Source organism: Lycium barbarum, chromosome 12, assembly GCF_019175385.1.
Source record: "Lycium barbarum isolate Lr01 chromosome 12, ASM1917538v2, whole genome shotgun sequence".
NCBI classification, from domain to species: domain Eukaryota; kingdom Viridiplantae; phylum Streptophyta; class Magnoliopsida; order Solanales; family Solanaceae; genus Lycium; species Lycium barbarum.
Genome location: NC_083348.1, coordinates 4,856,805 through 4,884,586, shown reverse-complemented (window position 1 = coordinate 4,884,586; position 27,782 = coordinate 4,856,805). Strand labels below are relative to the sequence as shown.

At 39.2% G+C, this 27,782-nt stretch overlaps 1 long non-coding RNA gene across 2 annotated transcripts; it reads left to right on the top strand.

Annotated features, from left to right (window-relative positions):
• Positions 1 to 514: 514 nt before the first annotated feature.
• On the top strand, positions 515 to 4,311 carry LOC132624914 (uncharacterized). 2 transcript variants are annotated; one of them, XR_009576566.1, is made up of 3 exons: positions 594 to 983; positions 2,921 to 3,329; positions 4,140 to 4,311. It is a non-coding gene; the product is annotated as an uncharacterized LOC132624914 (long non-coding RNA). The 2 variants fall into 2 exon arrangements; XR_009576565.1 differs by lacking the exon at positions 4,140 to 4,311 and having other exon boundaries at positions 515 to 983; positions 2,921 to 3,557.
• The last annotated feature ends 23,471 nt before the right edge of the window (positions 4,312 to 27,782 follow it).

Here is a 27,782-nt window from a genome sequence, read left to right as displayed (position 1 = left end):
GGTTAATAGCCCAACCTCTTTGTGAACTCCAGCCCAGAGGCCAGAAAAATAATAATTAATTTATTTATTTCTTAACAATCAAAAGTAATGTACTACCTACTAAATAGTAAATTAGAAACTAGAGTTTTACTTTTTAGTCTTAGAAATCATATTATGTTGAATTTCTTTTGGACGTGCCTTGGATTAGTGAACAAAGACAATAATCTATATTTTCTTTTAATTGATATTGTTTTTGTTATGTGAGTTCGTGCAATAAAGGTATGGTAGAGAATTCTATTTCAAATTGCAAAAATTTTCATGTAAGAATTTTACCAAAAATCACTTAAAGAATTCTATTTCGAAAGAAAAATATTAAAGGGTTGGCCAATCCTAGCCGCAAGCCACTTAGGGCTAGGTTGGATTGTCATTTTAAAGGCCCTTCAGTAAAGGGTCAGCCTATCCTAGCCCAGCTAAATCTCTGATCATTAGGGCTGGATTAGGTTGGGACAGCCTAATTTAGATATCTCTGCATGAGAGTCTCATGGCTTTGTATTGTAACAAAAAATAGCCGTGTAGTTGACCGTGTATATAAGAAGATTTGAGAAATCTGGAAAGTACTAAATTGTAATTAATGCTTAGCCCATTCACTACCAAAAAAGCGTGTTCTACCCACGGTTCCAAAAACCATGGCAAAATTAATCACAAAATATAAGGTTCTCGACACTTACGAAACTGACGCTAAAATATCGTGGGCAAAACAGGCAAGTTTCCATTTATTTCGTTGTTAATTTTTCTTATTTGGTTCCCCCATTTAGTTCTTCTCTTTACCAAATTGAAAGAAAATAGAAAACAAAAACTCTTTGCAAACCCTAGTCTTTCACCGTCCCAAAATGGACTGCTTCACTGTACCAAGCTTCGAAAATGGCATAATCTCTTCTTAAATCTGAAGAAGCTACTGATATTCTCAGCATTTCATAGGGGAAAGTTTATCTTCTCTGCTTCAGGTATTTCTCGGCCTTTTTATCCTTTTCTTTTTCGTCCCTTAATTTTTGAGTTGTTTCTACTCTCGTGGAATACTGAAGTCTGAGCTTTACAGTTTTCATATGATTTCTGTTTATTATTTATTGGAACAGCCAGATACATGAAAGTTATAAGCTTTTGATGACTCGATTTTTTGTTTATTCTTGAATCAAGCTTTTCCACCACTATTCGAAGTCACTTTTTTGTTCAATCTTCAATGGGTTCCTTTGAGGGTATCTATTTGTGCGAAATTTTGAAAGAATTTAGGGAAAGGAACGATTTTGGAAAGAAAATTCCCTTTATTCACAATTTTGGAAAGAACGATTCTATGGCATAGGATTTCTGGCAATTTTATTTGAACTCGAAGGATTTTATTTGATTTTGACAATTGTATTTGAAGGCGAAGGAATTGTATAAGGTGTGTGACTCTAGATCTGTGTGTGTTTATTTTTCTAAGCAGTGTGTTTTGTTGGACTTGATTTCTATATCAAATTGACGCTTCATTGCACCAATACCATGTTTATGGTTCTGTTTATAGCTAATGCTTGCATTTGCTTCCTTTTGGATTCAGATTAGAATGAAATTAGTTTTTTTTTATCAACTTTTGGGGTCATTTACTTATCAATGTATGCATATTCTCCTTAATTGTAGTATATTTATGCAACATTCTTACCAAACTCAATTAACATATATTGTGATTTCAACAAGCTTTTTGTTAATTTTTGTGTTCTTTGCTAGTAAAGGATGTAGTCCAAAGCAATTATGGAGTCCATCCATGGCAATGCTTGGTGTTTACTTCTCATTATTTGGATTTTCCTTCTTGGCTATTGTTTTAAGGCCTTACTGATTATTTAAGCTTTGAAAATATGGAAGTCTATATATTGCTACCACTAGATGATGTTGGACATTGGTTGGTATAGCCACATTTTGGTTGAAAGTGTAATGAATTTGTTCAATTCTTGTTCATGGTATTCCTGTGTATCACCATGACTTAGTATTATCAAGATATTGTTCCTTACTTGTGAATACTTCTTAGAGTTTGTGTGGGTTTTTCCTGTTTTGGAAGCAATCCAAAACCACCTGTAACCTTATAAGATATGGACTTGTGTAATTCTATGTTATCTTGGTAAGTCTAACCATGCAACCACTTCTTTTGAGTAACTAATGGCCTTCAAATTCAGCCTATTTAAAAATTCCTGACTTGCTGAAGTAAAAGACTAAATTTCCCCACAATTGTATGCATCAAGAAGGCTATCTGAGATACTTAGACTGATTTATTTGGAAGCAGACTGATTTATTTGGAAGCTGTCAACTTTCATTCTTTTAGAGTTATTAATGTGATTTTCAAATCTAGTGTAACTGGTTAAAAGATGCTAGTATTAGGAATGTTACTGAGTGATTTGTGTTATAAATTATCAATGTGATTTTCAAATCCAGATATCTTCCCTATTGTAGATCTGCTCCTATACAACTTCCTATACTATGAAACTCCACAACTTCAGCAAAGTCTACTCAGACTAGCAAAGCTGTGAATGACTTTTTCTCTAAAGTATGACTTGTTTCAGTTAATTGTAGTTGTAGTTATAGAACAAGTGAAGAAATTTACACCCTGTGTGTATTGCCAGGAAATAGAACTATTGTCCTACAGAAACTATATTGAATAGTTGTGCTAGCTTGGACGGGTATGGTATTAAATCAAAAACACGTATGAATTGTATGCATATGCTTAGTTTTCCAGACAAAGGTGAGATGTGGATATCTATTATGGTCAGCCGGATTGCACAATAAGACTCCTTCTTGTGTCTCTGTATCATTTTATAAACTTCAATGTAATTGTAATTTAGTGATAATGTTTTCTTTTCCCCTGGGATGTTAGCAGTGTTGGTATGAGAATATCTTATTTCTTCTAGTTTGCTTGTAGGATAAAATATCGGAGCATCTATCTCAAGATCAAGAACATGCTGCCACTTTAGGTGTTCCATTGAAGATATTGGCTCATCCTAATGACGCCATTGGAAAAGTATATGGAACTGAACATTCTGGTCGTGTGCATGGTTTAAGTGGTAATGTTTTCCCCTCGACTACTTTGGAATGCCTAAACATTCAATTAGTCATGTGAATCTTGGTGGTTCTAGTAATATATCTCATCAACGTGTTGAAGACCTAGAGAAGCATGTAGAAACCTTGGAAGAAAAGCTGACTGGATATGAAGAGATGAAGGAAACACTTGAGAATACCAAGGAACAACTTGTGGAGACTAAGGAACGGCTTGCGCAAAATGAGAATTACCTGGCAACTCTTCATAGGTTTTTACAAGCTAAATTTGGTAGGTGAGTTGCCTAGTTTCAACTTAGATTCTTCTTAGCCTTTTGTGCATAGAATATTTTTGTACCACTAAATATGTGGTGTACCTCTAACTTTATGCTTTTCCATTACACTAGCAATTGTGGTATCTTTTTTGTATGTTCAAGGTTTGAAACTTATGATTTGATAGATATGATAAGTAGAACTTTAAAACTTTGATATTTATAGCAATGCTTTGTGTACTTTGTCCATTGTATTAGTGAATGCGTATCATTATGTATTGATACCAGGAAAATGTGGGGAATTATAACTTTTTAAAAAAATTGTTCACATTTGCCCTAAATAGTATGATGAATTTGTAAACTAATTATGTTATCCCTTAAACTAGCAACGGTTCTCCTGTGGGTAATTAAAAATTCCAAATATAATTTTTTTCTGTAGCCAAATTTACCAATGGTTCGACCGTGGCTAAAGATAAAACTAACTGTGGTCAAACAAAGGTTATCATGGACGCCACAATCGTGGCTAATGCGCGAGCAACACCGCGTATGGGCACGCTAACAACCATGGCTAACCTATCGTGGCGAAGTAGTGTTAGCCACGGTTTAGGTGCCCTTTAGCCATGGTTTTGCGCATGGCTAAATGCCGCATTTTTGGTAGTGAATATTGTAAGGCTTTTTACAATCTCCGACGTTACATTTAAGGCTTCGAGGTTAATTTTGTATGAATTGGGTCACTACCAGACCGTTAATATACAATAAGATGATCTTTTTTTAATCTCGACTGCATGCCTTTGCCCGTACATGCTGTAATTTGTTAGTTTTGATGTGTTTCAGGGTGTTTTTGTGACTGTCCGTTAGACCAAATTCCCGCTTCTGTCTGGCTCTTCATTCTTCTTGAGTTTCTTAGTCTGATTGCAACATAAGGTTCTCCCAGTGTTTGAGTTCGAGGCACGAGGGCTCGAACATTGATTTTGTGCAACTTAGTCACACACTCGTGGAACGTTCTGGCAGGGGGGGGGGGGAGCCAGCCCTTTGAATGTGGGTTCGGCCGAACCTAGTAGCTTTTTTCCGAACCATATATTTGTATTAAATTTTTTGTCAAATATGTACAAATTATTAATTAAGAACCTAGTAACTTTAAAGAATTAGAATCTCGAACCCACAAATTTCGAATCCTAACTCCGCCTCTGCGTTCTGATATTTCTTTTGTTTCAGATTCGTTTTTCCTCGACCATGTTCTTGAAAAGGAGAAAGACAAGGACGAGATGTACATATTTATTTTTATGAAGATGCTTTCGATCAGACATTATAGATTTTTTCCTGGAAAGGAATAACTAGTGTTCTCAATTCTCATGAGTTGCCGAGAGTCTGTAGTCCTCAGTCGGATCAGTACGCCTTCATAAACATAATAATAAATATATTTAAATTGAAAAGAGAGAGAGAAAGAGAGATGGATCATTAGATTCACCTTCATATGTAATAGCGCTTTCAGATGAACTGCATTCTAGTCGGATGGGATGAGTTCTCTTCAGCAGTCTCAATCTAATAAGCTCCTTTTTCGGTGTCAACTCTGACTCTGTATGGTTCTTCTCAGTTACACTCGAGCTTTCATTTTCTCCTGATTCCCCGGAACATTTTTCTGAGTACGAAGTCCCGGGTCTGAAGTGCCTAAAATTGACTTTTCTATTGCAGTATTTCTGGACCCTTTATTGTTGTGTGATCATCTGCAGATGTGCCATTTCCCCACATACTTACAGAAGATCCAGCCCAATTACGATAACCTGATTGTTGAAGTACTCGATTGCATGAGCATACCTTAGGGTTGGTTATATTACTTCAATGGTGATCATTGATTCTGTCCCATACACGAAAGAATGGGATTTCCTCGGTCCTAGTTTTTGTCGTTGTCTGGTAGGTCCATAAGACTCCTAGCAACCCTTCCAACCTTCTGCCCATAGCTTCTTCTAACCTCTTTTTAAGTACTGATTCAGGATCTTATTTGATGATTCTACATGACCAATTTATCCCGGATGATATGTTGATGTAATTCTTTTGATTTTCCAACCCTTGAAGAACATCGTTATCTTTACTCCCACTAATTAGCTTTCATTGTCGCAAGCAGTTTTCTTTGGTACACCGTATCAACATGTGATGTTTCTAATTGTGAAGTTGATGATTTCTCTATCTCGAATCTGTTATAAGGCTCCGACTTCAATCCATTTCGAGAAGTAATCAGTGAGAAACAGTAGACTCATATACGTGTCTAAGTTACCATTCTTATGACAATTACAATAGTGACCCTGATAAAAAATGACCTAACTGCAAAAGTAACCTTCAACCCGTTTTAGTACCTCATATGTTGCAATTTATGTGACATACTTTGAAATCTCATGAAATTTAGGAAATAAATAAATATTTTTAAAATTTATAACCTTAAAAAATGTCATGATATTTGTGTAATTATAATTTTTTTGAAAATTATAATTTAAATATGTTGTGTTAGTGTAAAAGATTCTCATAATTAATTAAGGGTAAAAATATAAAATATAAAATTTGTTATAAATATTATTTATTATTGTGGATGTCTATCTTTAGGAGAAAATTTAGGGTTTGTGACTTTGAGACCAAGCTACTTTTCTCTTATAAATAGAGAGGCTCTCTCTTCATTGTATTTACATCCCTTAAGAGAAATAAAGAATTCCCCCTCTCCTCTCTTTACCTACAATATTCTTCTTGCTTGCTTTTGTATACGGTAAAAATCGGATAAACTTGTGTCTAATGGGAACCGAAGTAAAGGATAGAGCCGAGGGGTCACGAACACATTCAACTCTGCTTCAACACCGAGGGTATTTTACCGGACACGGTAAATCCGAGCCTAAAGAGCACGCTCAATATAAGTCCGGATAATCAGTTATGGAGCAGGACACGCGTCATCCAACCGTTTTGGCACTTGTGCTGACAACAGTATGGGTGTCAGACCGTACGGATCAGCCTTATCCATTTTAGGGGTTTTCTAGAAAGGCTTTTTCTACATTGTACTAGGGACCATTTATTGTTGCCTATAAATAGAGGGTTATCCCTTCCTTTTTTTAGGTTAGCTTTTACTATTCAACATATTGTAATTAGAAAAGTGGCATAAATATTTCCTCAAGTATTTGGCTCAGTTAACAGAAGCTGTTTCCGGAATAGACCAATTCGCAGCAACTGTCAACTCTTTTCCTCTAGTTTCCATTGCTATTATTTGCTAATGCATATCATTATTTACTCGTTACTACCTTATATTATAATTAAATCTAACCACATATCCTATCCACCACTTATAAATTTAATTGTTATCCACTATTTGGGGTTAAACAGTTTGGCGCCCACCGTGGGGCATAGGATAATAGTGGTGGTTTAATTTTCTATTTCCTTTTTCACTTGTTGTTTGAAAGTTTGCAGATTCATAGAAAATACGTTTGAAATGGAAAACAACGGTCACTCCTATCATGTGAACAACAATAAGATAGTTGCTGAAAACGAGAACAACAGTGGGTTATGAAACCCATCTGCTGATCCAGCCGACCCAAATGCGGTCAACTCAAGAGAAGGCCTTAACCGGCAGAATACCGTCAGCCCTTTGAATTGAGTTGACCGCATTTGGGTCGGCTGGATCAGCAGATGGGTTTCATAACCCACTGTTGTTCTCGTTTTCAGCAACTATCTTATTGTTGTTCACATGATCGGAGTGACCGCTGTTTGCCATTTTGAACGTATTTTCTATGAATCTGCAAACTTTCAAACAATAAGTGAAAAAGGAATATCGTTTTCAATTACTTTCAACAAGTGAGAAGGCCTTAACCGGCAGAATACCGTCAAGGCCTTCTCTTCCGGCCACAAACCCTTTGAATAGCCATAACTCAATTACTTAGTCGAAAGCAACGAATCCGAGGCTGGTTCATCTACAGAGGTTTTGAAAATGCTCGAAACTCTAGCAAAACGGGTCGATTCAACGGAGAAGAGGGTGGAAACATACAAATCTCGAGTGGACCAAATCCCGGGAGCGCCCCCAATCTTGAAGGGACCGGATTCAAAGAGATACATTCAAAGGCCCTTCCCTCCGAGTGCGGCCCCAAAGTTGATCCTTAAAAGGTTCAAGATGCCGGATATTCCAAAATATGATGGGACAACAGACCCACAGGAGCATGTGACCTCGTACACCTGTGCCATAAAAGGAAATGATGTCGAAGAGGATGAAATAGAGTTGGTATTGCTGAAAAAGTGTGGTGAACATTATCCAAAGGGGCATTGACTTGGTACGACCATCTGCCCGAGCATTCCATCACTTCTTTTGAGATGCTCGCAGATGCGTTTATCAAAGCCTATGTCGGGGCCAAGAAGGTGCAGGCCAAAAAAGTGGATATTTTTAGAATCACCCAAAGAGATAATGAGCTGCTACGAGAATTCGTGAATCTGTTCCAAAAGGAACGAATGGAACTTCCCTCGGTCCCGGAGAGTGGGCGGCCCAAGCTTTCACTAAGGAACTCAATCCCTGAAGCTCAACTGCCTCGTTTAAATTAAAAGAGAACTTATTGGAGTACGAGGTGGTAACTTGGGCCAATGTCCATAACAGATACGAGCCCAAGATTCGGGTGGAGGATGGTCAGCTTGAACTTTCCCCCGGTGCAGTAAATGGAAGTAAGAACTCTGAAAGGTCGAGGAGAAACTATGAACCGGAGACAATGTCATCGAGGGATAGATATCGACCATACTCTCAACCGGAGAAATTCAGCTTTAGGTCAGAAATCGAGAGAAGCGGCCCCAGCCATTTCTCGAGTAGAGGTGATAAGTGAGCTAATCGTGGGTCAAACAACCGAGGTTTGTTATTTAGAAGCGAAGCCGGTAGTTTAGCCAGTAATGGAGACATACCGAGGTTATCAGAGTATAACTTCAACATCAATACATCAGACCTTGTCTCGGCTATTGGGAGTATCACAGAAGCCAAGTGGCCAAGACCGTTGAGATTTGATATAGCTCAAAGGGATCCGAGCGTGATGTGTGAGTATCATGAGACTCACAGTCATAGAACCGAAAACTGTCGCCAATTAAGGGAAGAGGTGGCTCGGTTGTTGAAAAATGGTCACCTTTGAGAATTCCTGAGTGAGCGAGCCAAAAGCCACTATAAAGGAAGGTAAAATCACAAAAAGGCCGAGCCCGTGGAACCACAACATGTGATCAATATGATAATCGGAGGAACGGATACGCCTCGAGGGCCGATGATGAAAAGAACAAAGGTTTCGATTACACGAGAAAAACGGACCAGGGATTACATGCCCAAAGGGACTATTTCCTTCGACGACGAGGATGCAGAAGGCATCATTCAACCACACAATGATGCGTTGGTAATATCTATTCTTATTTTTTAAATCTCAAGTTAGATGTATTTTGATTAACCCAGGTAGTTCGGCCAACATTATCCGATAGAAAGTGGTAGAACAACTGAAGTTGTTGGATCAAATCATCCCAGAAGCTCGAGTGCTCTGGGGATTCAATATGGCAAGCGAAACTACAAAAGGAGAAATTTCTTTGCCGGTCAACATCGACGGGACCATTCAGCAGACCGTGTTTTATGTCGTCGAAGGGGAGATGAAGTATAATGCTTTACTCAGCAGGTCGTGGATCGGAAAGGTGATTGCTTATGCTTCTAGACAACTCAGGAAGCATGAGAAGAGATACCCAACCTACAACCTTGACTTAGCAGTCATGATTCATGCACTTAAAATCTAAAGTCATTACTTATACGACGTTTATGTTGACATCTATACAGATCATAAAAGCCTTAAGTACATCTTCAAGGAGAAGGAGTTGAACTTATAGCAGAGGCGGTGGTTAGGGTTGCTGAAAGATTATGATGTTGATATTTTGTACCACCCAGGGAAGGCGAATATAGCAACAGATGCTCTCAGCCGCAGATCTATAGGTAGTTTGGCATACCTGCGGGCTAGAAAAAGAGAGTTGGCTCGTGAGCTTCTTCAGTTAGCCAATTTGGGGTCAGAGTGATAGACGCAGAGGATGCAGGAGTTGATATTCAGAATACAACGACATCATCCTTAGTATCCGAGGTGAAAAGGCGTTAGTATGAAGACCCTTCATTGACCCATTACAGGGATACAACTCCGCAAAAGAGGAAATCACCATTCGAGATTACTGGAGATTGAGTCCTCAAGTATCGAGGCAGGTTGTGTGTTCCCGACGTTGCAAGGTTACGTCAGCAGATAATGGCAGAGGCTCAACGTTCCTTCTATTCTATCCATCCAGGTTCAACAAATATGTACCAAGACATCAGAGAGGTTTATTGATGGGATGGAATTAAGAAAGATATAGCAGAGTTTGTAGTCCAGTGTCCTAATTGTCATCAGGTGAAGATTGAACATCAAAAGCCTGGCGGATTATTACAGGACAATGAGATTCCGACTTGGAAGTAAGAAGCAATTAATATGGATTTCATTATAGGCTTACCCCATTCTCAGCGTAAGATTGATTCTATATGGGTAATTGTTGATAGACTGACAAAATCAGCTTATTTTCTGTCGGTCAGGACTAGTTACTCAACCGAGGATTATGCGAAGCTTTATATTAAGGAGATAGTCCGACTTCATGGTGTTGCTGTTTCCATTATCTCTGACAAGGGTGCGCAGTATACAACTAACTTCTGGAGGTCTTTTCAGAAGGGTTTGGGGACTCAGGTGAATTTTAGCACGACATTTCACCCTTAGACAGACGGACAGGCTGAGCGTACCATTTAGACCCTCGAGGATATGCTACGAGCATGTGTGATATATTTCAAAGGTAACTGAGATAATCATTTACTGCTTATTGATTTTGCATATAATAATAACTATCATTCTAGTATTCAGATGGCCGCGTATAAGGCTTTATATCGGTGGAGGTGTAGGTCACCAATCGGATGGTTAGAGGTTAGAGAATCTAAGATGATAGGGCCAGACCTAATCCAGCAGTCGGTTGATAAGGTTAAGCTTATTCAGGAAAGGCTATTGGCAGCTCAGAGTCGTCAGAAGTCTTATGCAGATAATCGCCGATGAAACTTAGAATTCCAGGTTGATGATTGGGTTTTATTAAAGGTATCCCCTATGAACGGCATCATGATATTTGGTAAGAAGGTTAAGCTTAGTCCTCAGTACATTGGGTCTTACAGGATTGTACGTAGGGTAGGCCAGGTGGTTTATGAATTGGATCCACTATCAGATTTAGAGTCAGTCTATTCGGTCTTCTATGTATCGATGCTTCATAAATGTATTGGAGACCCTTCGAGAGTTGTGCCCATTGTTGAAGTTCATGTTACCGAGCAACTATCATATGAAGAGGTTCCCATTGCCATTCTAGATAGACAAGTTTGGAGATTGAGGACTAAGGATGTAACTTCAGTTAAAGTTCTTTGGAGGAATAGGGATATCGAGGAGATGACTTGGGTAGCTGAGGAAGATATGAAGTCTAGATATCCGCATTTATTTTCACTCCTAGAGGAGGTCCAGACAGAGACACCGTTACTTTCAGGTGCGTAGTGTTTCATTTCTCATGATTATTGGTCGTGTGAGGCCGCTGTTATTATCGCTTGTTGTGGCCCTGTGTGGTGTTGTATATTTTAGTTATTGTGACAGGTTGGTAGTGGTACAGTTATAGGGGAAACTCTGCTAAATGTTTTATAGAATTCTTTCGATTTTAACGTTCGAGGACGAATGTTTCTAAAGTGGGGAAAGATGTTACACCTCGTAGTTTTGTACGTTGAGATTCGTTGGATGTTAGTTGTCCTAGTTGTAGACACCAGAGTTATCTTCAAGGTTATATGAGAATATACATGCCTATCTTATGGTTATAAGGGTTCAAGTTCATGTTTAGTAAGTTATGGAAGGATTGGAGAACAAGAAAATCAAAGAAATTAAGTTTGTCGAAACTTTGGAAAAACTTGACAGAATTTTGGATAGGATTCTTTTGGTCCAACTTGAGAGAGGTATATCTCCTAGAATATGAGGAGTTATGGAATGTATAACCTATGTAAACTCAAGTTCAGAGAGTCTTCTTTTCAATGCAACTGACAGAACGCAAATTTGAGAAATTGGGACATTTTCACGGACCATGCAAATGAAAATTTTCTATCGCAAAAAGGTGACAGTGAGGAGGAGCCACTAGACTGATTTCATGGACACTTTTACGGACCGTGAAATTTTTTGTTGTCCATGAAAGTGACCTTTGAATTGAGGCGGTGCAAATTTTCCTTTTTGACATAAATAGAAGGGGCCACGACTTGGAGCTCATTATTCACGAAAATCAGATCCCTAACACCTGTCCAAACTCTCTCAACCATCCCTAATCATCTATAAACATGCCAAGGCATATCAAGAGAAGATCAAACCTTGAAACCCCAAGCTAATTCATGGAAGAGGTGTGTTCTTGCTTCTAGTTAAATTGTGGTGTATAAGCCTTGGACTAAATTGTGTGAAGTGAAGTTTTTCAAGTCATAAGGTATGATTCTCACTTTATTTCTTATTTTGGGTTGGTATGAAGGCTTAGTGATACGCTCAAATTACATCTAAATTGTGGCGTAAGGCGGTCGGTGTCAAATATAGTGACCCAATTAGGTTGGTGTCGAATCCCACAGGGAATAAGGAGTGAAACAAATACTAATCATATATTTTACTAATCTCTAAAGACTTTAGTTCTATTCTGACTAGTATAGAAAAAGGGTTTTGGTCTGTATTCGGTATTTTGAAGTATTTGGAAGTTGTTTGGATTAAAAGAACCAAAGTTGTGTCCCCGCTGTGATTAGATGTTATGCTATGGGTATCAATATGATATATTTCTAATGGTTTGTGATTTTGTATGCACTTAATCTCTAATGCACTTCCTAATATTTTTCAATAGTTAGAAAGTATTTCTTTTCATGTTTTCCCAAATATAGAAAAGTTGCAAGTAAAACTGATTAAATATGCCAAGTAGAACTCTTCTTATCCCTAAGTGAGTTTATTAAACGAGGGTTAGCGCCCCGAGTCCTTATTATATTATTTCAACTCAAACCCTAGTTCATCTTTCCAAACAAAACTAGGGTTTGTGCATAAGTAAGAGTTTGCAACCACTAACTAGCAATTAATATAAGAAATAATAAAATACATCATAACCCATTATATATATGCAATGTTAGACACCCATTACATAATACCCATCATTTGAGTCCACAACTTTGATTAAAGAAACTACTCACACATCTTGTTTACAAAAGTAGAAAGCAATAATGGAGACATAAAGCTTATAAAGTGTAATAAAGATGGTGGAAATAGAATCTTTTTGTCTTCACTAAGCTCCAAAAATGGTGTATTCAATGCTCACCCACCAATGGAACTAATATTAAAGTTTGGAGAAAAATCAGATGTCAACAAAAAAACCTAAAACGTTCTTTAAATAGGCTCCAAAAACGCACAACAACAATTGACAAAACTGTCCCTGCTAGCAAGATTGACGGACTATCGATCAGTTCGACGATCCGTCGATGCCTCCGTCCTTTGTTTCTTCAGTTATATGGTCCATTCGACGGTGCAGTCGACCAGTTCAACACTCCGTCGAGTCTTCCGTCTTTCTCTCTTCTTGTTGACAAATCTGTTCGACGATACAAATGACGAAACATCGATCAGTTTGACGCTTCATCGATGCCTCCGTCCTTTGTCCTCTTCAGCTAAGGCCATCACTGGAAAGTTGAATTTATCGATACTTCAAAGGAATCGACGGACCGTCGAATCTTCATTTCTGGGCATTTTTTTTCCTTTTTCCTTTGTTTTTGCTTTTGGGCCATCGTATTCCTAAAACACAATAAAAACACATTAAAATGACCCAGACTTACTTGAAAACAACCAAAATTCATAGTAAAAAGGCGTCGAATGTGGCACAAATCCGCGGCACATCAACCCCCCAACTTAGAATCTTTGCTTGTCCTCAAGCAAGTCAAACAAAACAACTACAACATAAAAACTACAGCTCTACTAAAATAAAGTAAAAGTATCTACAATGGTGTTTGTTCATCAATACCGACATGCGCATTTTCAAGTCAACTCCCTCTGTCCTCATTTCAAAACAAAGTTCTTTCAGAATAACTTATTAGAATTGACTATGACGCTTCAATCAATGACATCACATTATCAGAAGCATCTATGCACGCGAGTATTCACCATTATGCCCTCACTTAGACCAAAGAATGTCCCACACACAATTTTAAGATAAGAACGGGGACAAGGACAAAAGAAATAGAAAGCACTCACGCTCACAAAGAAGTTCATGATTTACAAGTGCAGATACCATATGCTTGCCCTTAATTTCAATGCCTAACACTTTCGGATGGTTCAGTTGTGACCACTATAGGACTTGTTCTTTGGTTGTAATGTAGGCTCGGGGACGGGTAGGATACTTATTTGGGAATTAGTGACTCATCCTCCTCGACACTACACATTCTCACTTGTTGCACGCCCATTCTTTTCATTTCATCAACTCATTACTATTATGTGATTTTATTCTTACTAGAATTTACAATCTTTTTTATGAGACAATTTTTAGTTTTTTTTTTAATATATCACTTTTCTCAGATTTAATCCGCTACCACATCCGATTCTCGATTATGTATCTCACAGCCCCCAGCTTTAGGCTCTTAGCCTCTACTTCACACATATACCACCCCCAACTTAGGCGATTTGCCTCTTTTCTCTCATAGTGTAAAGGAGGGAACAGGTGCAAAGATGGAATTAATTCATGAAGAGGGGAAAAGGTTTGTTTCGGCTAATCAAGAAAAAGAAGTCAAAGGCTCAAAAAGGGGGAACTAATGATATTCATATAGAACGGGTTTTGGGCTTTTTAAGGCTAAAGTGACTATTTACAAGGAAAGCCCATAATCACTTCACAACCAACTATCCTAAGCAATATAGCACAACTTACTAGGCAAGTTCTAGGTCCACATATGCCAACAATGAACACAAGAAAGTTCTCACACGCACAATGGCATAAGGATTTGAACACTCAACCCATATACACTCTAATATCTATGATGTCACAAAAAGAACCATAAATGTCAATTCATTACAACTTATGATAAGCAATAAAATTTTGGAGGGGTCAATTTCAAATCATTTCATTTCCAAGTTCAAAAATACCCTTTTCATTCCAATTTATTCTCAAAATCCATGCCATAAGTTCAAAATGCAACAACCACTAAAGTCACAATTAATGTACACAAGATTTAACACATATATACACTACAAGATACATCAGGTTACCCCACCCCCAGCAAAACGAGGATGCATTGTCCCCAATGCATCAAAATCATACCATCACCCAATGGTGGAGAGGCCGACCTGAGACGCTCTAATCCCGCTGCTGCTGTTGAAGTGTCTCCTCTGCATCAGTGTGAATGAAAACCCTCTCTACTGTTGACTCAGTGGACCCAGGAGGTGGAGCAGACTGGCCATTTGACTGCAGGTCCTGAGGAGCTATAGTAATCAGCTCGACTGGTGCTGGGATAGCATTGATGTTGGAAGATGCTCCTGTGAACCTCGTGTCTAGGCACGACTGGCGAATACTCTCCTGAAACTCGAGGTCCTTATCCTCATTATCGTCAGCAGCTAATGTCTCAGTCCTCTTTCTCTTGAGACTTTCCCTGGTCTCATCCTCAGTCACCAAGTTAACTATTTTGATCAAATCTGAAATGCTGGCGATTGGCTCAGGTGGTGACGGGTCATCCACAATGACCTTCTCTTGTGTACGAAGATCCTTGACCTCAGCTCTGAGCTGGTCAAGCTCGGTCTTCAAATCTCTAGAAGTACCACTCTCACTCTTCCTCTCAATAGTGAGTATCCGCATCTCTAAACCGTCAAGTCTCGTATTCACCCTGGCGTGATGCCTCTCCATAGCCTCCTGAAGAGGCTCTAACTCTGGTGTAATCTCTTTGCGAACAAACCTACCCAACTGCTGTAATATCCGGGTCACTTGCTGATCAGATCGCTCTGCCTTGATGGCTAACTCTTCAAAGTTCTCCCTGTTGAGGACAAAGATATCCTCAGAGGCTGATGTTGCGACTGAGGGAGGAATATAAGTTGAAGATGGGACAGCAGGCCGAGATAGTGCCTCTGAAGAAGTGGTAGAATCAACTACAGATGGTGTGGAGGCAGCTGCTATAGAAGGGCCCTCAGTTTCCAGATCAACTGTGCCCTGTGGCACTAAATCTATAACATGCTCAGTTTGCTCATCCGGAAGCTCTAGCAGTGAAGTACTAGTGGTCTGAGATGTATGAAGTGTCTCATCCCTACTCCGTGTGATGTCATACACCTTCGATGCTGGGAGAGTGGTGGCGAAGGTGTGAATGTGTCTCACCTGGGCTAACCTGCACAATTGTGTCATAAGGCACGGGAATGTTAATGTTGTTGCCTCCTGTGGTACGCATGCCCGAATGGCTCTACTGATCACCTCTCCTAAATTCATTGGGTATCTGGATAACATTGCAGCCACAACCACTGCTCTATTCGGTGTGAGTATGTTATCCGCTCCCGTAGGCAGAATGTGATATATGACGAAACTCCACCAGAATTTAGCTTCCAAGCTAATATCAGCCTTATATATCTTTGCAAACATGCTACTCAACCATGGTGCCTTGTCTGCCGGACCCCGAGCCATCATTGTTGCAAACCATTCTCTCACAAAGCGCTCCGCTCTTCTTTTAAATTTATCATCATATTCTACTATGGCTGACTCAACAAAGTCATTTCCAAAATAAAACATGTTGATTGTGCGGGAAGAGATATTAACATGCACACCTCGAACATACACTGCATCTAACGGAGGGGCGGCTTTCAAATCTTTCTTTTTCTTGTGTCGCTTCTCTAGCAGCACTCTATAGGTGCCATAGAATTCCCGAACCATGGTCAGGCAATAGTCTCCTAGAGGCTGTGTGAATGCCTCTAAAAGATAGTGCTGGATGAGATCAGTAATCCGAGGGTAACTCTCTAATCCACTCATCTTCTTGAATATTCCTCCTCGGATTACCCCTGCTGACTGTAGTCGCCCCCTTTATGTAGTACTTTCTGCACCCATTATAAGGAAATCGGATTGTAGCTATCTCCCTTTTCTGTAGCCGCATCTGTTGTTGTTCCTTATCTAAATTCAGTTCAGGAGTGGATTGATGCTCTGTTGCTGCCTCGCTAGCACTAGCGGGTGTGGAGGATGACTCCTTCTCTTCAGACTGGGAGGAGTTTGGGATAGGTGATGCTGCACGAGGAGTGGTAGTCCGTGCTCTCTTTGTAGTCGTTGGTACCACCTCCTCACGTGTAGAGCTGGAGGGTTCATCTTTAAGATCAAGGGTCTATTGTCCCTGACCTCGGCCTTTTTTAGGACCACCACCCCTCTTGACTGGATTCTTTGGAGGCATATCTGCAAAAAGAACACCATTCGTTATTGAGACAACTATAAAAATATAGCAAAACCAGAAAAAGATGCAACACATGTGAAAATTTTAAAACTGCCAGTGGCTTCGTTGAACAGATCGACGGAGCATTAAAGTGTTCGTCGAAGATCGACGATCAGAAGGACGGTGCGTCGAACCGATTGACGAGCAATCGATCTTACCGTCGATCTATCTTTGATCACTGTAAATTGCAAATTATTGACGGTGGAAAGGACGCTCCGTTGATTGATTCAACGGACCGTCGAGTCCACCGTCGAGTTTGTTTTGCCTCAACCTTTTGTGAGGAATCATTCGATGTTAAGAAGGACGGTTCGTCGAGTGAATCGGCGGAACGTCGGATGGACTTCTGGTCTTTTTTCATACATCACAGAGAAATAATGCTGACTTGGGTTCTCAATTCAATAGCATTTACATCTACTCAATACGATCCTCGGGTCGTGGTGCAAACCCTCTCGGAATTGGGGTTACTCAGACTTCACCTAACGTTGGCTCGGGTTAGATTATGGAAAATAATTGGCGGGCAAAACAACTCTTTGGTCGTAATGCCCTCCAAGCCAACATTTCAAACAACACCACTTAAAAAAAATACACTGGGGCATTTCATCAAACAGGTGGCAAGCAAAACAACAACAATCTCATGAATGAAGTATGTTTGTCGTAATGCCCTCCGACTCGGTGGAAGACGATGTACTCGCTCCAGCAAGTCTCAATTCTCAGCAATCAGCTATACCCAATGAATTAAACATCCAGACAAACCACCCCCACCAAAATTATTGAGCATTCCAGGCAAAATAACAGAAAAACATGGAGTAATTTAAGCAAAAATAAACTAACAAAAACAATACATGGAAGTCGAAGCAAACAACTAGTATGAACATATGAACCATCAATACATGATCTAGCATATCTTAAAAGTGAGAGAGGACTCGATTTTAGCACTTAGGTGTGATGAACACACAAAGAGCAAACGAGAGAGAGAATGATGGTTAATGGGTGTGTTTAAGAGAGGGAAAGGTGGAGTAACTGTTATGGGAGTGGGAAAGATGGAGATAGAGTGACAATTTGAAAAGAAGGGAGAAATGGGGAGAAAGAAAGGGGCGATCGTATTATACATTTTTTTAAACCCTAACTGACGCGTTAAAAGGACGGAGCGTCGAATGTGTTCGACGTTCCGTCGATTGCAATCATGTTCCCTTTCTTTTTATTTTAAATGTAAGGGAGAAGAACGTCCGTCGAATTGACCGTCGATTAGGCCGACGGAGCATCAAACCTGTCATCGAATAAGCTTAAGGGGGAATTTAATGTCGCGGCATGATGTAATACCACTTTTGGTGTCAAGGTCCGGTGCCATGTTTCAACCGGTGAGAATCAACAATCTTGTCCCCATCAACCATCCAATGGTAGTGCTTTACCCGATGGCCATTCACCTTAAAAGTACGAGTCCCATCTCCGGACTTCAATTCCGTCGAACCATTGGGTGATACACTCACCAAAGTAAAAGGGCTGGACCACTTGGATTTCAATTTGCTCGGAAAAAGCTTCAACCTTGAATTGAATAGCAACACCCAATCACCCGGTTGAAAATCTCTCTTCAAAAGTTTAACATCATGATAATGCTTCATCTTCTCTTTATACAATCCCGCACTCTCATATGCAAGATACCGAAACTCATCCATTTCATTCATTTGAAACAACCGCAACTTGGCCTCTTCGTCCCAGTCCATGTTCAATTTTTTTAATGCCCACAAAGCTTTGTCCTAAAGTTCAACCGGTAGATAGCAAGCTTTGCCAAACACCAACCGATAAGGAGAAGTACCAATGGGAGTCTTGAATGTCGTTCTATAATCCTAAAGAGCATCATCAAGCTTTAATGACCAATCGGTTCTATTTGCATTAACCGTCTTGGCTAAGATACTCTTTATCTCCCGATTGGAGACTTCAACTTGCCCACTAGTTTGGGGATGGTAAGGAGTTGCCACCCTAAGCTTCACTCCATACTTCTCCATGAGATTAGTGAATTTCTTGTTGCTAAAGTGAGTGCCACCATCACTAATGATTGCCCTAGGAGTACCAAACCTTGTGAATATGTTCTTTTTAAGAAAATTTGTGACACTCTTGCCGTCATTGTTGGGCAATGCTACCTCTTCGACCCACTTGGACACATAGTCAACTGCAACAAGGATGTACCGCATACCACAAGAACTCAAATATGGGCCCATACAGTCGATACCCCACACATCAAAGAGTTCAACCTCCATGACAAAATTCATCGGCATTTCGTGCTTTCTCCCAATTGACCATTGGCGTTGACATTGGTCACAAGATTTAACCAACAAATTAGCATCATGATAAAGGGCGGGCCCACGTTCAAGAACTTTTACTGCGGTGCAGTTCCCACTATGATGACCCCCCACGGGAGAGTCATGGCAAGGTTGTAAGATTTCCATGGCCTCGGATTCGGCCACACACTGCCGAATGATGTTGTCGGCACAAGTACAGAATAAATAGGGCTCATCCCAATAGTAGTGATGACTATCTCTCATAAATTTCTTCTTTTGATAAGCTTTGATGTCATCGGGAATAAGACCCGTCACCAAGAAGTTAGCGATATCTGCTTACCAAGGAGCAACTTCACAAGACACGGCTAAAAGTATTTCATCGAGAAAAGCATCATTTAATTCAAGATCTCCACTCGGTCTCCCGGCTTCCTCAGCCTAGATAGATGATCCGCAACTTGATTTTCACAACCTTTTCGATCTTTGACTTCAAAGTAAAACTCTTGCAACAATAAAACCCAACGAATCAACGGCGGCTTTGCATCTTTCTTTGTCATCAAATATCTCAATGCCGCATGATCCGTGTGAACAACCACTTTGGATCCCAAAAGATAGTCCCGGAACTTCTCAAAAGTATATGCAATGGCTAGAAGTTCTTGCTCGGTGACGATATAATTCATTTGAGCACTATTGAGGGTTTTGCTAGCATAATAAATTGGGTGCATGATTTTGTTATTCCTTTGCCCAAGCACCGCACCAAGAGCAAATCCGCTCGAGTCACACATGAGCTCAAATGGCAATGACTAATCTGGAGAGACAATAACTGGAGTAGAAGTGAGCATTTTCTTCAATTCATTAAATGCCTTAAGGCACTTTTCATTAAACACAAACTTAGCCTCCTTTTCAAGAAGCTTACACATCGGATTTGCAATTTTTGAGAAAGCCTTGATAAAACGCCGATAGAAGCCGGCATGTCCCAAGAAGCTACGAACTCCTTTGAAGGAGATAGGTGGAGGAAGCTTGGCAATAACGTCAATCTTTGCTTGGTCTACCTCAACACCCTTCTCGGAAATCTTATGGCAAAGGACAATCCCTTCCTTCACCATGAAATGACATGTCTCCCAATTAAGTACATGTTATAGCCCGTATTTTGTACGTTCGGATAATTTAAGATAATTGTGAGAAGTTGAGGGCAAGGCTATATTTTGATCTTGTTTAATACACAAGTTGTTTATGAATATTATTGGTATGGAAATATTGAGAAAGGCTAAGGTTGAAAATGGAAATTCGCAAAGTGGTTCATGGTAAAAAATTGTGGAAGGCTAGGGGCAAAATGGGAATCTCACCAACAATTCAAGACAATTCTTGAATGGACCATTTTGGCCATGTGGCCGTCCAAGTTAAGGTGGGATTGGCCCACATGGATGAATTATTTATGCTTATATATATGACTTATTAGTCATATTTCTCATACAACTTCAAGAAGCTTGGAGAAGAAGAAAGAAAGAAAAAAAAAATTGAAGGCATTCGGCCATGGCTAGCCAAATTTGGCCCCATGGAAAACTTATCAAAAAAATATTTTCTTCTAGTATTGCAACCAATTGGAAGGCCCATATTAACATGGAGTGGTTGTTGGAACAAACAAAACATTAATTTGTGCAATATATACCCTTAGCCGAGTGAAGAGATAAGTGGAGAAAGGTATGTATTCAATCTTCTTTTACATGTGTTATGGGTGATTGGTACATGTTGTAGTGTGTAGAAATGAATGAAAATCATGAATTTGGTGTGTTGGGGTGTTGGCCGTGTATATGCTATGTTGTGTAAGAATGATGAACTAATTTTTATTTAGTATTTGATTGTTGTAGTTGTGGATTCTATGATGTAAAATGAGGATTTAATGGTTAGAAATGAAGTTGTAATCGTTTGTGGATTATAGAAGAAGTTAATGTGACATTAGTATGGTTCCTTATAATTATAAGAATAGAGTTTCTAATGTGTAGGTTGTAAATATAATTCATGAATTTTAAAGTGAGGCATGTGTTTGGAAGATTGTAAGTTGGGTTGTTGTAATTGAATTTGAAAGAAGGAAATGTCTTGTTATTGTCCTTGTTGAATTTGGAAGGTTTCGGGTGAAGTAATATGTTGATTGGGTTGTTTGGAATATTATGTGAATCGTTTGAGGTATTCTTGAACCATGTTAGAATGACTTCGGATTAATACTTGAATGTGGGATCATTGGTGTTAGTTTAAATATATGTGATTGAGTTGAATATAAATGAGATGCCGTTGAATTGTGTGACAAGAGTTGTCAATGTTAGAATATATTTTGGATTGATTAATAAAGTTGGAGATATGATTGTTGGTATTGTTGTTGATAATTTGGCCGAGTTGAATTCTCGGACTGTTGTTGATAAATTGGCCGAGTTAGATTCTCGGGGATGGTGTATTTACAGGGGAAATGGTGCTGAAATTTCGGTAGAATATAAATGAATTCATTTGAAAGACTAAGATAAGTGTATGTGACGATGAGTCTAATGATTGTGTAAATCTTCTTGAATGTAGATAGTGAGCTTGGACAAATAAGCGTAACTAATAGGGCGTGGAGCAGGTATGTAAGGCTTACCCTTTCTTTCTTTTGGCATGATCCTTATGAAACAAGCAGATGATGTATATGTATAGTTTCAAAGAAATTTCTATTCTTAGAGCCACTAGGATGGCTAATATTCTTGACTTCCATAAGCTATTTCATATGATTTTGATGCGTATCTATGATGTCCGAAGGTCTACTTGATATGTTTCCGAATGGCATTCGAGAGAATAAGTGATATGACTAATGTCTTGATTTTCAAATGATAGCACCTATGAGTATTCCATTGAGTCTTTGATACATTTTGATACGTACACATGGTTCCAAAAGCTCTATTTGATTTGATCCATAACAATATTCGAAAGGTACCTAAGATGATTTTTGCTTTGATTTTCCAAAAATGGCTTCTGAAACGTTCGTAGAAGGTTCTGTACTTCAAACGCTCATAACTTTCTTATACTAAATCGGATTGACCCGAAACTTGTTTCTGAGCCTTCAGGTGCCGGTAAGTATACTTGTCCATCGAGCCTTCCATAATATATTCGGAGGTTACCGACCTTACGTCACTCCGATAGAGACATAACATTCTTTGGGCTCTCCTGCATGCTGCTTATATGTATATGTATATGTATATGTATATGGGGCAAGGGGAAAGATGAGGCGCTATAGACGCATAGCCACCTGATCAGTTGGAGTATGATATCGTCCCGGACGCGGGATATATGGATAAATGGATCAGGCTGTACGTTCCGCAGCAATATAAATGGATCGGGCTGCACGTTCCGCAACAATATGATATATATAAATGGATCGGGCTGCACGTTCCGCAGCAATATAGTATATGTATGTATGGATCGGGCTGCACGTTCCGCAACAATAAAGTATATATATGGATGGATCGGGCTGCACGTTCCGCAGCACTAAGAATGCATGGTACCCGCCTAAAAGGCACTCAGATGTACAGGTTACCCTTTTACCTCATGATATGCTCTATATTTCCATGCTGTTATTATTTATAATTACGTCCCTTACTATGTTACTATTCATGCCTTACATACTCAGTACATTGCTCGTACTGACGTCCCTTCTTGTGGACACTGCGTTTCATGCCGCGCAGGTACACCCAGATGAGTAGAAGCTATTATAGAAGATGTTCCAGCGAAGTTGGCAAGCTCCCTTTGGCTCTGGAGTGTTGCCGAGTCAGAGTACTATGCTATGATGTCTTGGTTGAAGTTAGAGACATTGCAGACAGAGTCGTGGGTATAGAATGTCAGTCTTGTGAGCGGCTCCGTCAGCCGATGTGTCTTTTTTCCTTATGTTATAAATTCCATATAATTACAGATGTTACTTGATTTGAGAATGACGGAAAAAAAAAGATGTTCTGGGAGCCTTTGTTATGTATTTCACTTTTGTGTAATTCAAGGAGTCCAAAAGATTATGTATGTAATAAGAGTCAGCGGGTTCGCTCGGCTCCGAATATGGGGTTGGGTGCCCATCACACCCTAGAAAGATCAGGGTGTGACAAAGTGGTATCAGAGCAGGTTGTCCGAGGGGTTGTCTGCAAAGTCGTGTCCAGTAGAGTCCTGTTTATGGGTGTGAAGCCGGCCACATTTATAAACAGGAGGCTGCAGGGCATCTAGGGATTGTTGACCTTCTTTCTGTCTTAGATCGTGCGATAGAGCTAAGTCATAGGAAAATGAAATTCCTTATATAAGCCTTACATACGACGGAAGGAGGTAAGTGATGATATGGAAAGTTATAGAAGTAAGTCCTGATATATTTGTTCTGTTACCTGAAACCGGGAGCTCTGGATGGCTGGAATGTGTCATATAGCCGTATGTTCTGTGAGGTATTGTCGATATTTGCTGTGTACATATATTGAATAGTAAGAATTGTAAAAGATATTCTGCCAGAATTGTTCAAAATCAGGTCATTTAGTTGGGTACGCCCAACAGGAGGAAGCATGGAAAGGAAATATGGTAAATAGACAATAAGTGGGATGTGATATTTTAGAGAAGCTACGAATTTGGGCATGGCGTGAAAGATAATTGTGAGAAAGACGATTAGCAGTTCAGAGGATTAAAATGAATAACATCTGAGGTTTAGTAAGAGCAAGGTTTGTTGAAGGGTTCAGAGAAAGTCGACAATCAGTTTTGCTATAAATTATTATGTAAGGATGGTGAGTGGAAATCCGAATAGGCTGAAACCCGAAGTACTCATAAGTAACGGCAAAGAAGGTATATTTGCTACCATCGGGAATCTAGGAAGTTAAAACGAAGGGTAGTTATACACACAAGTGAAAAGTGAATGTTGAGGATTGAAAAGGGTAAAATAGTAATTGTAAAGGGAAGGACGTGTTACAAAAATGTCTCGGAATCTGTAAGACTTCGACTTGCTCCAGATCATGTAATAAAGGTCATGCGAGGAAGTGGACGCGATTATATCAGCATTAAGGCATCGGATTTCATCGAAGTTTCGAGGTTAAGCGTGCTAAGGTGAGAGAAATCTTATGATGGGTGACCCCCTGGGAAGTGTACTAAAAGTTCTGCAAAAGCAGACATAAGAGACAAATGAGAAGCTAGAGTAGCTTAAGGGAAACTAGAGTATACGGATGGTTGGAGACCATAAGAGATCGTGTAGGACGAGGCAGACTAGGCTGGTGAAGAGACAGAGAGTGCATCACAGCTCTGGAATTAGGATAGGCTTGAATAACGTTTGGAAGTATTTTGTGGGCTAGTTGATAGTAATTATATATATATATATATATATATATATATATATATATATATATATATATATATATATATATATATGTGAATGCGTATGATATCTCATATGTGATTGTATCAGTGGACATGTGAATCCCAGCAACCGGCGCCACGGTAAAGAAGGCATTAACCAAGTAAGGGTACCGAAGTACGAGCGACAGCAAAAATAAATGGAAGTGTTACAAGGTAAGCTGCTATTATTTTTACTACAGGTTAAGATTGGAAATTTTAATACAACGATAATTGGAAAAGAAAGAGTGTGAGTTAATGGAAGACAAGGAGACTATTTGGATAAAAATGTGGAAACCTCAGTGAGTGAAGCCCCCGAGAGAAATTACCAGCAAAGTACGAGACTATTTGAATAAAAATTCAAAGGCAGGCACGTGAAAAGGATAAAGTATGGTAATATGGAACAAAAGAGGAGTGTGTGGGGTTCGAGAACCAATTTCAATAAGTGAGGCTAAAGGAATAGTGACCATGACAAGGATGTGAAGTAAGAGAAAGAATGCTTAGGCCTTGCGATAATGATAAGGTGAGAGATATATAAAAGAATAAATGTGTAGCTATATTAATATAGTTAAAGGTTCGATGAACAGGGATAGGGAGAGTGAAAATTGTAAGGATTCTGTGCTAAGAACAAAAGTAGTGGGACGCTTGAGGAATATGGACGCACGGCTACAACACAATCGCGTAGTTAGAGAGGAATTACGAGCAAGTGAGCTAATCAAGTGAAAGGACGAATAGTGGATGGAAGGGCATGGAAATGTGGACAAAAGGATGACATAGACAGAAAGTAAAAGAAAGACTTAGGATAAGAAGTTTTTGATATGTTAGGCACAGAGTTCGGAAGAAAGATGAGGAGTAGGGTATAAACGAAGACTTCGCAAAAGGACGGCTGGCGTATAGGGAGCCTCTTAAAAAGAGGGGGGGGGGGGGGGAGAACATATTATATTAGGCTTCAAGTCCAAAGGAGGAAATTTATTAGCCCGGGGCCAGAGTTCGAAACATATCGGCATATCAAAAGAATACATGAAAGGAGTAGAAACGAATTGACAACGAGTGTATCATAAGGCCGACATGAAGGGAAAGGATGGAAGACACTTTAAGAGAATGCCTCATGCCAACATGAATCACGATATGTTTAGGCCATAATTTGAATCCCCCGTATCGAGAAAAAATTGCGCAGTATCTAAGTATACAACGACATATTTTAAAGAGTAATAAAAAGAGCAGGAAAGGGCTACAAGCGAAGTTCACAACGGATGATGGAGAAAATGATAAGATTTAAAGGATGTTTCGAACGACGACGACTATTATAACGAAAGTATCAACAATTGGTAGTCTGAGAATTTTTGAAAGAAAGAAAGAACGCAGTGCCTATGAATGAAACAAAAGAGTTCATCGGACACTAGAAGATAGTTCGTGGACCATTAATTGTACGGAGCATGAGAATATACGCTATGGAATTATATGAACCATCGACGTGAAGAGATACTCGATCATATTTGTAGGGGATCCACACCGGAGAGCCAACAAGAAATAACGTTGGACGAAACGAGCGCCAATACAAAGAAATCAAAGACAAGTATACTTGTGTCAAGAAATGACCTGGGAAGGACAAGGATAATGAGATGGCGCAGCGGATTAGAAAGCCCATGACGTGGAACGAGGACTCGTGTAAAGACCCAGGAGTTAGATTATAAGGGATATAGGGTAAAGGATAAGGAATGGGCATGGAGAAAGGGACAACTATAAGGGAGACCCTCCCGAAATATTATAAGACCCCATAAGATCAGTTGAACATTCGAGGACGAATGTTCTAAAGGGGCGGGGGGGGGGGGGGGGGGAAGATGTTATAGCCCGTATTTTGTACATTCGGATAATTAAAGATAATTGTGAGAAGTTGAGGGAAAGGCTATATTTTGATCTTGTTTAATACACAAGTTGTTTATGAATATTATTGGTATGGAAATATTGAGAAAGGCTAAGGGTAAAAAGGGAAATTCGCAAAGTGGTTCAGGGTAAAAAATTGTGGAAGGCTAGGGGCAAAATGGGAATCTCACCAACAATTCAAGAAAATTCTTCAATGGACCATTTTGGCCATGTGGCCTTCCAAGTTAAGGTGGGATTGGCCCACATGGATGAATTATTTATGCTTATATATATGACTTATTAGTCATATTTCGCATACAACTTCAAGAAGCTTGGAGAAGAAGAAAGAAAGAAAAAAAAAATTGAAGGCATTCGGCCATGGCTAGCCAAATTTGGCCCCATGGAAAACTTATCAAAAAAATATTTTCTTCTAGTATTGCAACCAATTGGAAGGCCCATATTAACATGGAGTGGTTGTTGGAACAAGCAAAGCATTAATTTGTGCAATATATACCCTTAGCCGAGTGAAGAGATAAGTGGAGAAAGGTATGTGTTCACTCTTCTTTTACATGTGTTATGGGTGATTGGTACATGTTGTAGTGTGTAGAAATGAATGAAAATCATGAATTTGGTGTGTTGGGGTGTTGGCCGTGTATATGCTATGTTGTGTAGGAATGATGAACTAATTTTTATTTAGTATTTGATTGTTGTAGTTGTGGATTCTATGATGTAAAATGAGGATTTAATGGTTGGAAATGAAGTTATAATCGATTGTGGATTATGGAAGAAGTTAATGTGACATTAGTATGGTTCCTTATAATTATAAGAATAGAGTTGCTAATGTGTAGGTTGTAAATATAATTCATGAATTTGAAAGTGAGACATGTGTTTGGAAGATTGTAAGTTGGGTTGTTGTAATTGAATTTGAAAGAAGGAAATGTGTTGTTATTGTCCTTGTTGAATTTGGAAGGTTTCGGGTGAAGTAATATGTTGATTGGGTTGTTTGGAATATTATATGAATCGTTTGAGGTATTCTTGAACCATGTTAGAATGACTTCAGATTAATACTTGAATGTGGGATCATTGGTGTTAGTTTAAATATATGTGATTGAGTTGAATATAAATGAAATGCCGTTGAATTGTGTGACAAGAGTTGTTAATGTTAGAATATATTTTGGATTGATTGTTGAAGTTGGAGATATGATTGTTGGTATTGTTATTGATAATTTGGCCGAGTTGAATTCTCGGATTGTTGTTGATAAATTGGCCGAGTTAGATTCTCGGGGATGGTGTATTTACAGGGGAAATGCTGCTGAAATTTCGGTAGAATATAAATGAATTCATTTGAAAGACTAAGATAAGTGTGTGTGACGATGAGTCTAATGATTGTGTAAATCTTCTTGAATGTAGATAGTGAGCTTGGACAAATAAGCGTAGCTAATAGGGCGTGGAGCAGGTATGTAAGGCTTACCCTTTCTTTCT